The sequence below is a fragment of the Pseudorasbora parva genome, chromosome 9 (genome assembly GCF_024679245.1).
Source record: "Pseudorasbora parva isolate DD20220531a chromosome 9, ASM2467924v1, whole genome shotgun sequence".
Classification (NCBI taxonomy): domain Eukaryota; kingdom Metazoa; phylum Chordata; class Actinopteri; order Cypriniformes; family Gobionidae; genus Pseudorasbora; species Pseudorasbora parva.
Genome location: NC_090180.1, coordinates 24709992 through 24720958, shown reverse-complemented (window position 1 = coordinate 24720958; position 10967 = coordinate 24709992). Strand labels below are relative to the sequence as shown.

Sequence of the window (10967 nt, the reverse complement as noted above, 5' to 3'; positions counted from 1 at the left end):
TTATTAGATCTAAAGTATGATTAGGGCGATGAGTGGGTCCCGATATGTGTTGTCTAACTCCAATAGAGTTTAGAATGTCTCTAAATGCCAATCCCAATGCGTCTTTTTCATTGTCTACATGGATATTAAAATCACCAACAATTAGTACTTTATCTACAGCTAATACTAACTCTGATACAAAACCAGCAAATTCTTTGATAAAGTTTGTATTGTGCCCTGGTGGCCTGTATACAGTAGCCAACACAAATGTCAAACAGGATTTATCATTTACACTACACAATTGTAATACGGTTCGTAGATGGGAAGGAGGCGGGAACCGGCGAACGTTCAACAACTTTAATTCAAAATAAATAAACAAAACGAAAGTAAAACCGCACACAAAATAAAACATGGGCAGCCCATTGCTCCTCCTTTTATGCTCCCTTTACATGGCCGCGAGACGAGACCGGTGTGCCGGTCAGCTGGCACTCGTCAACTCTAATCACCGGCCCGCTCTCGCGGTCCCTCACCCCGCTGCCTGTCACACCACATACCTGGGCACTCCCAAGACTGCGCTCTACCCCCCGCCCTATCCCGGGGGGGCTGATCACGGCGGCCGCAGCACCTGGGGGTAAGGACAGAGAGGCGAGAGAAATGCAGACGGGAGCATGAGGAGCTAGCGAACGAGAGAGGGGAGAGAGGAAAAAAAGAAAGAAAGAGAAAAAAAAAATTCTGGTCCGGTTCCCAGACACACTGCCGTTCGGCCCTCCGCCCACCGAGAGGCTCTTCCTCGCGGTGCTGTGCGATGGCACTGGACGCCTGGTGGACAGCTCGATCCTCCTCCGCCCCCTGGCGGCCGGCGGTGACTCCTCCTTCTGAGGGAGCCGGCAGCGAGCCCCACGCTCCCTGCTCCTCCCCTATCAGGCGGATGGCAGCAGGCTCCAGCTCACGGCAAGCGCGGCGACTCCTCCGCTCCCTCTCAGACGGCAGCCACCCCACCTCGACCCAGGGGCACGGCAGCGAGGTCTCTGTCCCACCTTCCTCGCTCCAGCACCATCGCCTCGGGCAGCCCTCACGGTCTTCATTCATCAGCGCTGCCCGACCTCCTCAGCACCGCAATCCCCCTCAGCAGCGAGAACTCTTCGACAGCATGTCCCTCCTTCCCCCCGGGTTTTGGCACCAGTGTAATACCGTTCGTAGATGGGAAAGAAGGAGGGAGGCGGGAACCGGCGAACATTCAACAACTTTATTCAAAATAAATAAACAAAACAAAAGTAAAACCGCGGGCAGCCCCTCACGGACGACTGCCCGCAAAACACATAACAAAACTAAACATAAAATCCAGGCATGGTCCTCTCTCGTCTTCCGCAGCCCTTGCTCTTCCTTTTATGCTCCCGTCACATGGCCGTGAGACGAGACCGGTGTGCCACGCAGCTGGCACTCGTCAACATTAATAACCGGCCCGCTCTTGAGGTCCCTCGCCCCGCTGCCTGTCACACCACAACAATGTTACATAAAGCACCAAAACTTCAAAAGAATTATATTTGAAACTAGACTTCTGAGTAATACTGAAAATATTATTATAAATTACCTTTCAGACATGGCTCATGTTTATAATAGGGGTGGGCGATATAGCCTCAAAATTATATCACGATATTTCAGGAATATTTGCGATAACGATATTTATGACGATATAGCAAAAAATATATAGAACAACGTTTTATTGGTTATTGCAGCTGGTAGGCAGCAGCATTTATTATTGCAAATAAAATTAAAGGCATTGTTTATCCTTTTCAAATGAGCTAATGTGAATGATGAGCAAATATTAAATTCAAAGTGTAAATCTAATGACATAAGGTACAAGTTACTAGTGTTTTCACTGGAAATATTTAGTGATATATAATGTTTTGTTATGAGTAAGGAAATGTTATAAGCATTCAGTTTAAAGTTTCAGAAGATAAACATGCTTTACATTCAGCATTTGCTCTTTGTTCCAGGAACATGCATTTCCGAATGAGTTTGTATCTAGGTCATGTTCACTTTAAGATCGCATAGGTCTAATGTCCTATTTCGCAACCCGTAGTTTGTGAAGGAAAACATTCGCGCACTTCATGCACATTTTTCAGCGATTGGTTCAAGTCTGGTAAAAAGTCTGTATGTATACCTTGTTTTGTGAGATTATCTGGAGATATTATTCATTATTTTTACCAGTAATTTTGAAGTTTATAAAGTATAATCTGGGGACAGTCAGAATGTACTTATGCTTGCTATGCTAGCTCATGTGTCGTTGTTAATGACCAGAAAGTGTCTTCTCATATTTCTTCTCATATAATAATGCTAAAAATAGTATAATCAATATGCAACAGTAACAGTGCAATCAGCCTTTATTCATTTGGAGTTGATTTTGTATATTGGCGTGACACTAATTTGTCTTTGCTCTTTTGTATGTTGCAGTTTCACTTTTCTCTGTAACTCCAATAAACTGTGGATCTAACAATTAATCTTCAGAGTCTTGGTGTGGGGAAAAAGTTTAGCTGGCCATCAGGATATTAAGTAGACATATCGAGGACGGCACAGTGAAACGACGGCTATCAAGCAAGTGTGATAACACAGATCGAGTGAAGCTAGCCGACATGTCGTCACACGCATCCAGTGGACGATCAAAGGACCATTCTCTTCAGCAAAGTGCTATTGGAGCAGCGTGCGCCACAGAGCTACAGGCTACAGAAGAGAGTTTACATGGAAGTACAGCAGCACAGGACAACCCACAGTGTGTATCATTAAGGACACGCTCGCAAGTATGTTGTTCAGTGAGACCCAGATCATCGTCAGCCGGTTCTGCAGCAGTCAGAGCAAGAGCGAGAGCTGAAGCAGCAAAAGCACGCCTATGCGATGCTGAAGAGGAAGCTAATATGAGGCTACAACAAGCTAAGTTGGAGGTGTCTATAGAAATTCTAAAACACAAAAAAGAGGCTGCAGCAGCCATTGCCGAAGCAGAGGCATTTGAAGCTGCTGCTGATATAAAAAGTGAGAAACATAGTTGTGACCTGAACATAGACTCTGTTCCTTTAGAAGCCTCGCAACGCACAAAACAGTATGTGCTTGATCAACTAAAAGAAAGGGATCCAGAATTGAATTCATGTGAAAACGGTGACACATAAGCAAAGACAGTGCCAGTCCCTAACCACATTGTGTCTCCTCATCCACTAAAGCCTGAAGCCAGTCCCTTCTATCCGCAACAGAACAATACTGCTCCACGTCGTCTCATCCCACAGCAACCTTACATAAGCACATATGAGGACAACTAATAATTCAATTGACAATTGAATAATTCAACATGATGCTTGGAGATGTTCGTCTACCTCACATCAAGTCCAGGGGTGAGCGTGCTCCTCCTGCACACCACTTCAGAACACAAAATCACAACACCCAGCCTCCTCTCACAAACCATGCCATACCACCAGACTCCAAAGACAGCACCTCATACATAAATGACTTTGTCAGGTATCTAGCCGCCATGAGCTTATAACTACAGACTTGCTTCAATTCAATGACAAACCCCAAAACTACAGAGCATGGAAGTGATCCTTTTTGACTGCCATCTGAGGGCTAAACCTGGAACCGAGTGAGGAGATGAATCTTCTGCTAAAGGGGCTCGGGAAGGAGTCAGCAGAGCATATTGAGCAGATAAGTGTAATACACATCAATCGGCCAGAAGCAGGGCTGGCCATGGCATGGGAAAGGCTTGAGCTAACATATGGCTCCGCTGAAGCAATAGAAAATGCTCTGTTCACATGCATATACAGCTTTCCAAAAATAATAAACAGAGATGGACATAAGCTGACAAAGCTGGGTGATCTACTAATGGAACTGCAGGCTGCTAAGGCGGAAGGAGACTTGCCAGGCCTGGCTTTCCTTGACACAGCGAGAGGCGTCAACCCAATTGTACAGAAACTCCCATCTCGTCTCCAGGATAAGTGGGTGATGGCTGGTGCAGCCTACAAGCATCAAAACCAGGTGAACTATCCTCCCTTTGGCTTCTTTGTTGATTTTGTCAGCCAGCAGGCACGCATTGCAAATGACCCAAGCTTCAGCCTCATCGGCGGTAACACAGACACAACCCCCAGGACAGAGAAGACAGCGTGGAAGCCGAACAGACAGCGGGAAGACTTCGTCCACAAGACAGAGGTGTCACCCAGAGCCACATCTGACACAGGCGAGCCCCCAACGAAATCTGACGATCGTGACAAACTATGTCTGTTACATAAAAAGCCACACCCTCTCCTTAAATGCCGGGCATTCAGAGAGAAGCCCATTGACGAGCACAAACACTCCTCAAAGAAAACAATATGTGCTTTAAATGTCTTTCTTCCTCGTCTCACATAGCAAAGAATTGCAAACTCAATATCAAGTGTTTTGAATGTAAAAGTGACAGACACAACACAGTGCTTCACCCTGGACCCGCACCTTGGCAGCAGGAGGCTGGCCCTGCTTTTGAGCATGGCAGGGAGGAGGATGACGCTTCACCACAGTCTCAGGTCACCAACAAATGCACAAAAGTCTGCGGAGGGGAACTCACACACCGTTCCTGCTCCAAAATATGCCTCGTCAAAGTGTTACCAACCGGCCACAGAGGAAAAGCTGTGAAACTGTATGCAGTTATAGACGAGCAGAGCAACAGGTCACTGGTTCGCTCACAGTTCTTCGACATGTTCAACGACCAAAGTCCAAGCGCTCCTTACACACTGAGAAGGCAGAAGGGCCAGTGGCTATGAAGTGGAGTCTCTGGATGGAACTGTTTGCGTCCCATTGCCAAGCCTCATAGAATGTAACAACATACCAAATAACAGAGAGGTGATTCCAACCGCCAAAGTAGCTCTTCATCATGCTCATTTAAGGTCAGTGGCACACTTCATCCCAGACATTGACCCGCAAGCTCCCATTATGCTTCTCTTAGGACGGGACATTATCAGACTGCATAAAGTCCACAAACAGGTGAATGGCCCTCACAACCTGCCTTATGCACAGCGGTTAGACCTGGGCTGGGTCATTGTTGGAAATGTGTGCCTAGGTAATGTTCACAGGCCACTTACGATTAGCACGTTCCACACGAATACCACAGAACTGCAAAGACCCACTCTCTTTGATGCATGCCCCAATGTGTTCCATGTGAAGGAGAGGTTCAGTGACACTCAGCCCACCAGTGAGCCTCCAGCGTATCTTGAGGACCAGCTTGTCTGTGAAACCGACCACCTTGGATGCACAGTGTTCAGACGGACCAAGGATGACAACCAGGTGGCTCTCTCCATTCAAGATACAATCTTCATGGAGATAATGGATGAAGGGCTACAAAAGGATTTAAACAACAGTTGGGTGGCGCCATTACCCTTCAAGTCTCTCAAGCGTAACTTTGAGTAAAAGCCTGAGAGACCATTTTCTCGCCTTCATGGACAACATGCTTCGGAATGGTCATGCAGAGTTAGCTCCCCCTCTCAGCCTGGATAAAGAAAAGTGGTACTTACCAACGTTCGGTGTGTATCATCCGAAGAAACCAAAGAAAATACGTGTGGTATTCGATTCCAGTGTATATGGACGGCACACACACACACACATATATATATATATATATATATATATATATATATATATATATATATATATATATATATATATATATATATATATATATATATATATATATATATATATATATAATTTTCATTATGAAGCGTGCACGCGCACATACACACACACGTCACTCGCATACAGAGATGCAGATTCAGGAGCACGGAAGCTAGTTATCAAAGCCGCCCCGTGACTTTTAGCAACAAAATATCTAAGCTACTGGATCACTACATTATATTTCTCAGCAATGTTGGGGTTACTCGCAATTTTAAAGTAATAAAAGCACATCTGCATTGTTAAGAGAGGCGCTGAACAGACACAGTCACGCATCTCTCTCTCTCTCTCTCTCTCTCTCTCTCTCTCTCTCTCTCGCGGGAGTGGGTTGTGGCGTGAGATTGCACGTGTGAGAGCGACTGTCTCTCCTTTTCGGGTTTCTGGTTTGTTTGTTTATGTCTATAATTTACATTTTATTTTATTTTTCCTTTTTGTTAGCTGGTAGGTTTTACATTTAAGGAGAGAGTTCTTTTGTTAGTGTAAACCCGCCGTTTGGCGTGGTTGGCTGGTATGGCGTCTCCTCCAATTCAGGGAACGCCACCAATATCGCTGCGTAATGGGTGCAGGTGTGTGCCTGAACCTGGTATAACTGTTGAGGATGTGCTTTTAGTAGTGGGCGAACAGGTGGGGTTCGATAATATCGTCTCCGCGTCACGCATGAACAGAGCAGTTGTTGTGTTTTTAAAAAGTGAAGCGTTGGCTAACGAACTAACCGTGAATGGCATTTGGGTGAAAGAAACTTTTGTTTCTGTGACTCCGTTATCGGCTCCTGCGACAAAGATCACTATCTCTAATGTACCGCCTTTCGTGCCTAATGAATTGATCAATTCCTTTAGGATGTAAGAACAGTATGCTGAAGCATGTTTTGTCTTTTAGAAGACAGATCTATATGTTCTTGACCACACCAGATAAATCATTGGAAATCTCTTTCCGTGTTAGTCACGGTGAGAGTTCATATATGGTTTATGCAAGCACTGATAATCTAAGGTGCTTTGATTGTGGAGATTTGGGGCATAAATGTCTTTCTTGTCCGCATAAACAAATAAACGATCAGCTGTTGCCGCCATTAGAACAAACAACCGAAAGTGGAGATACCGAGAATAATCAAAGTGCAAAGCAACCTGAAGCAAAGAGTGTGCAGACTACAGATGAGGTGAGTGTAAATTTTAATAATATCAGAAGTGAAAAGCCGAGTTGTAGTTATGTTGGGAATGCTGATGTAGACCTGAGTGGTGAATTAGATAAGGCTCTAAACGCTGCTGAGATTGTTGGACAGGATGCAAAGTGTATGGATCAGGCAGAAGAGGAGTTGGGAGAAGATAAAGGTGATGATTTGGAAGTACTTTCTCAATGCACGGATGAGGGCTCAAGAGATGATGAGCAATCGTTAGATGGCTTCCCAGATAGCATGGTGACATTGATTCAATGTTGAAATTCCATCAGAATCATCATTTTGGTTGAGGTAGAAATTTCAATGCTAAGTAATATTGGATCAATGTTGAAAATTCAGTGCTAACACCATACTGGACCAATGTTGAAAATTCACTGCTAAATAATATTGGATCAATGTTGATAATGCCACGCTTTTCAGTGTTGAAAAGACAAACATTGAATCAATGCTGATGTTTGGTCATCTTAATTCTCCACCGGTGAGGCTTACGGTCAATCTATCTGTCACATTATTCAACATGTTAAGGCAAGTCCAAATCAATTGGCTACATTTGTGTGAATGTGAGCACATTTATTATCCTCAAAGGATACGATGAGTAAACCAGCGAGTGTGAGGATTCACAAAGAATACATAAATGTAAATATTGTAATTGTAAGCCTTTCTTTAAATTTTTCTGGAAGAGTTAAAATTGTATGCATGTTTGATTTCTGACTCTTCCAATAAGAAAGCTGTAAAAACTATGAATCTTTTTAAAAGGTATATTATTTTTCTGCTTACTGGCATGTAATGTTGTCATTCTGTGTTTCATGTTATTATAATAAAAAATGTAAAAAAACAAAAAAAAACAAACAAAGAACTTCTACCATAAATTTAGTCTATCAGTTTTAAATAAATAAAAATGTAGCCTATTATTATTATTTAAATCATGTAGAATGTACATGCATTTCATTATTTATCTAAAGAATACAGAGTTAATAAAGAATTTAGAATATGTGTCCCTATCGAATGCGCCACAATCCAATCCAGCAGGTGGCGGTAATGCACCTTCAAGACAACCACCAATCAGATCAAAGCAAGCGCAGCTGAACAGACTTCAATCGCGAAAAAGACACAGGACAACGACCATGTTTTTTAGAGGTAAGTGGCCTACAAAAATATAATTATAAAATTCATCTCAATTTTAATTTAGTGCTTTTATTCATCTTTATGTTTTACAACTTGTGTGCTTCTCCTCAGCGAGTTAGAGTGAACTGCAATGTTAATAATAGTCACACGAACGCCCTCGTAAGTTACACAACCGGCCAGGATAATCTTAATACATTGAGTTTCAGTTTGTTTTTCACCAAACCATATCATATTTGTATTCATTTTTTTTCCTTAAAGGGGGGGTGAAACACTCAGTTTCAGTCAGTGTCATGTCAATCTTGAGTACCTATAGAGTAGCATTGCATCCTGCATATCTCCGAAAAGTTTTTATTTTTTTAATAATTATATAAGAAAGATGCGCTGTTCCGAGTCTTTCCGAAAAAAGCCGAGCGGGTGGGGGCGTGTCGTGTGAGCGGAGCTAAATAATGACGTGTGCAGCAGCGCGCTGTGTGTTGAGTCGAGTGCATCCCTAACAGCGGAAAAAAACTTTATTCAAAATAAAAATATGGCTTTTAATCGGATACAGCCATACATCTATGATCCGGAATCAGACCCAGAGGCTGCAGTTGAACAGGAGCAGCAGCAAAAACGACTAGAGCAGGACGTCTATATGTGGTAAGTTACAAGTTATACACTAACTATATAATATGCTTAGCGGCTTGTGTTATTTACATATTTATACTTGAATTATATCGTCGTATTTTTGTCTTTGAAGGTGTACATGTGGGAAGTGCAGTTGTGCACGTGTGTTTGTGTGTTTACGCGTGGTTTGTGTAGACAGTAAGGTGACTAAAAGCAGTCTCACTCACCCTTCTAACGTTGGGACTGCTCCATCCTTCAGCATTAGGCGATTGGGAAAATTCGGCGTCGAGCTGGGCCTTGTTTATGAAACAGCGAACAGATATAAACATTCGCGCAACTCAGTTGCTGATCCGGAAAAGCAAATTACATCCACTGTTGCCTTAACGCGGGGTTTTTGGCGAATCTGTGCAGGACTGTCTTGGTCTGGCAACCAAAAACCCACTTTTTTGGTGACATTGTTATGTGCTATGTGTAATTGTCACCTGTCCAGCATCCTACAAGCCCCGCTTTGATAGGCGTAGGCTGTTGCTTTCGCTCTCTCCCTCGCTCTCTCTCACGCGCAGGCTGTTGCTTTCGCTCTCTCCCTCGCTCTCTCTCACGCGCTTCCGGTAGAATTGTCCGTAAGGCCCATACAAGGAAATTCCGCCCCCACTAACGTCAATGGGGACGCATGATCTCAAAAAACTTGCCGAAACTTATGACTAACCGGAAGTAGTATTTTTGACAAAGAAATACTCCCATCAAACGTCCACCTTAACTTTTGAAACTTTGTCTATGTTTAGTATGGGATTCCAAGTCTTTAACAGTGTAAAAAGATCAGTATGCATGAAACAGCATTTCACCCCCCCTTTAAGATTGGCATATACACTGTGAATTGCGTCCGAATTCTGACTCGTGCAACTCATGCAGTCATTGACTTGTGAGTCGATCCTATTTGATTCATTTTGAGACCATATAGGATCGACTCACAAGTCAATGAATGTGCGGCGCGGGTCCACAAACGTATCTTACTCACACAGATGAATCATTTTGAATCATCCTATATTCATCCAGTGTATAAACGAGTGGAGATCGGAAGGTTAGATGAATTTCTGGCTTGTCAGTAATTGTGTTCGCCACTCGTGAGACAGAACTAGAAGCAGAAGCAGAACTAGAACTGATTGACCTGTTAGCGCGGTGAGGGGAAATACAATCAGTTCATAACTGCTTCAGCTGTGAGATATCATCACGAGAGCAGATCACTATGACATCATTACAGTTTAATCTTTAATGCAGCAAGAAAAAAAGAAAAGAGTGAGATCTTTAAGTTCTGTAGGCAGCTATATCAAACTACAGAAATTTAGTAAACAGTTGTGCCTCCAGTTCGTGTTGTAAATGGAAAAAAAATCTCTTCCAAACCACCATGTAGCCTATACAGCTCCTCTTTTATTTTCTTAATTTAGCTATTTGGTCATTCATTTACTTGTTTCATTTTCACACTTTATTTATTTACTATTAAATACAATAATATTATTAGATAAAACACCGGATATAGTCACTTTGCTTTTTCATTCATTGTGTGTCTGCAGGTCCTTTAAAGTCTATACTAAAATGCATTAAATAGTCCTGAATTTAATGTTACCGTTTTAACTGGGATATCAAGATTTTGATAAAATTTCAAGTTTCACTTCATTTTGTAGTAGGCTATATTTGTAATGTATAATTAATCACATTTCCAAATATTTACTAACTTCTTGTTGTTTTAGATGCTGTGAATGCTGATAAAAAGAGGCATCAGAGTTTATCTTTGCTGGGACGGTGCAAAACTGGCTCTGTTACGCCCCTGAAAGGCTTCGGGGCATTGCTCATGGTGGAACCCCCTGAGTTTGGAGTATTATTCTTTCTTCTACCTTCTTTCTTTCAGTAGTACTGTGTCATTTCTGTATTAATTGGCAAGTTTACATTTGTATTTACTTCCATTTTGCAGATGCACGTTGTCATGTTTTTACTGGCTCTTCTCATTTGTGTTATAAATTCAGATGTAATTGTTTTAAGTCAATGTGAGATTTCCTGTTGTAACTGTGGGGGCATAAATAAATAAATACATTTGCATCTAAACTGAAGGATGCCGTTTACTTTGAGTGACTTTTTAATGCAAAATCATATCGACTGCAGCCACACATGGTCTCTGATTAAAATGAATAAAATAAAGAGACAAATTAACTGGCATAGAATCCTGCTGTACATAAAGCAAGATTGGTCTATTTTTCATTGTTGAAATAACATTATTTCAGGGTGCAAACCTGATGAAAAATCAATGATATATTTCAATATTGATTCAATGATATTTTGATTGATGCATTAACATTGATTCAACATTGATTCACTTAAATAAGTGGTTTAATTTTAGTTGGAAAACTATTGATTTTAA

General features: G+C 42.2%; 1 long non-coding RNA gene across 2 annotated transcripts; it reads left to right on the top strand.

The window, feature by feature from the left end:
* Window positions 1-2071: 2071 nt before the first annotated feature.
* On the top strand, window positions 2072-10618 carry LOC137089612 (uncharacterized). 2 transcript variants are annotated; one of them, XR_010907728.1, is made up of 4 exons: window positions 2072-2133; window positions 2434-4981; window positions 7810-7966; window positions 10303-10618. It is a non-coding gene; the product is annotated as an uncharacterized lncRNA (long non-coding RNA). The 2 variants fall into 2 exon arrangements; XR_010907727.1 differs by lacking the exon at window positions 10303-10618 and having other exon boundaries at window positions 7810-8108.
* The last annotated feature ends 349 nt before the right edge of the window (window positions 10619-10967 follow it).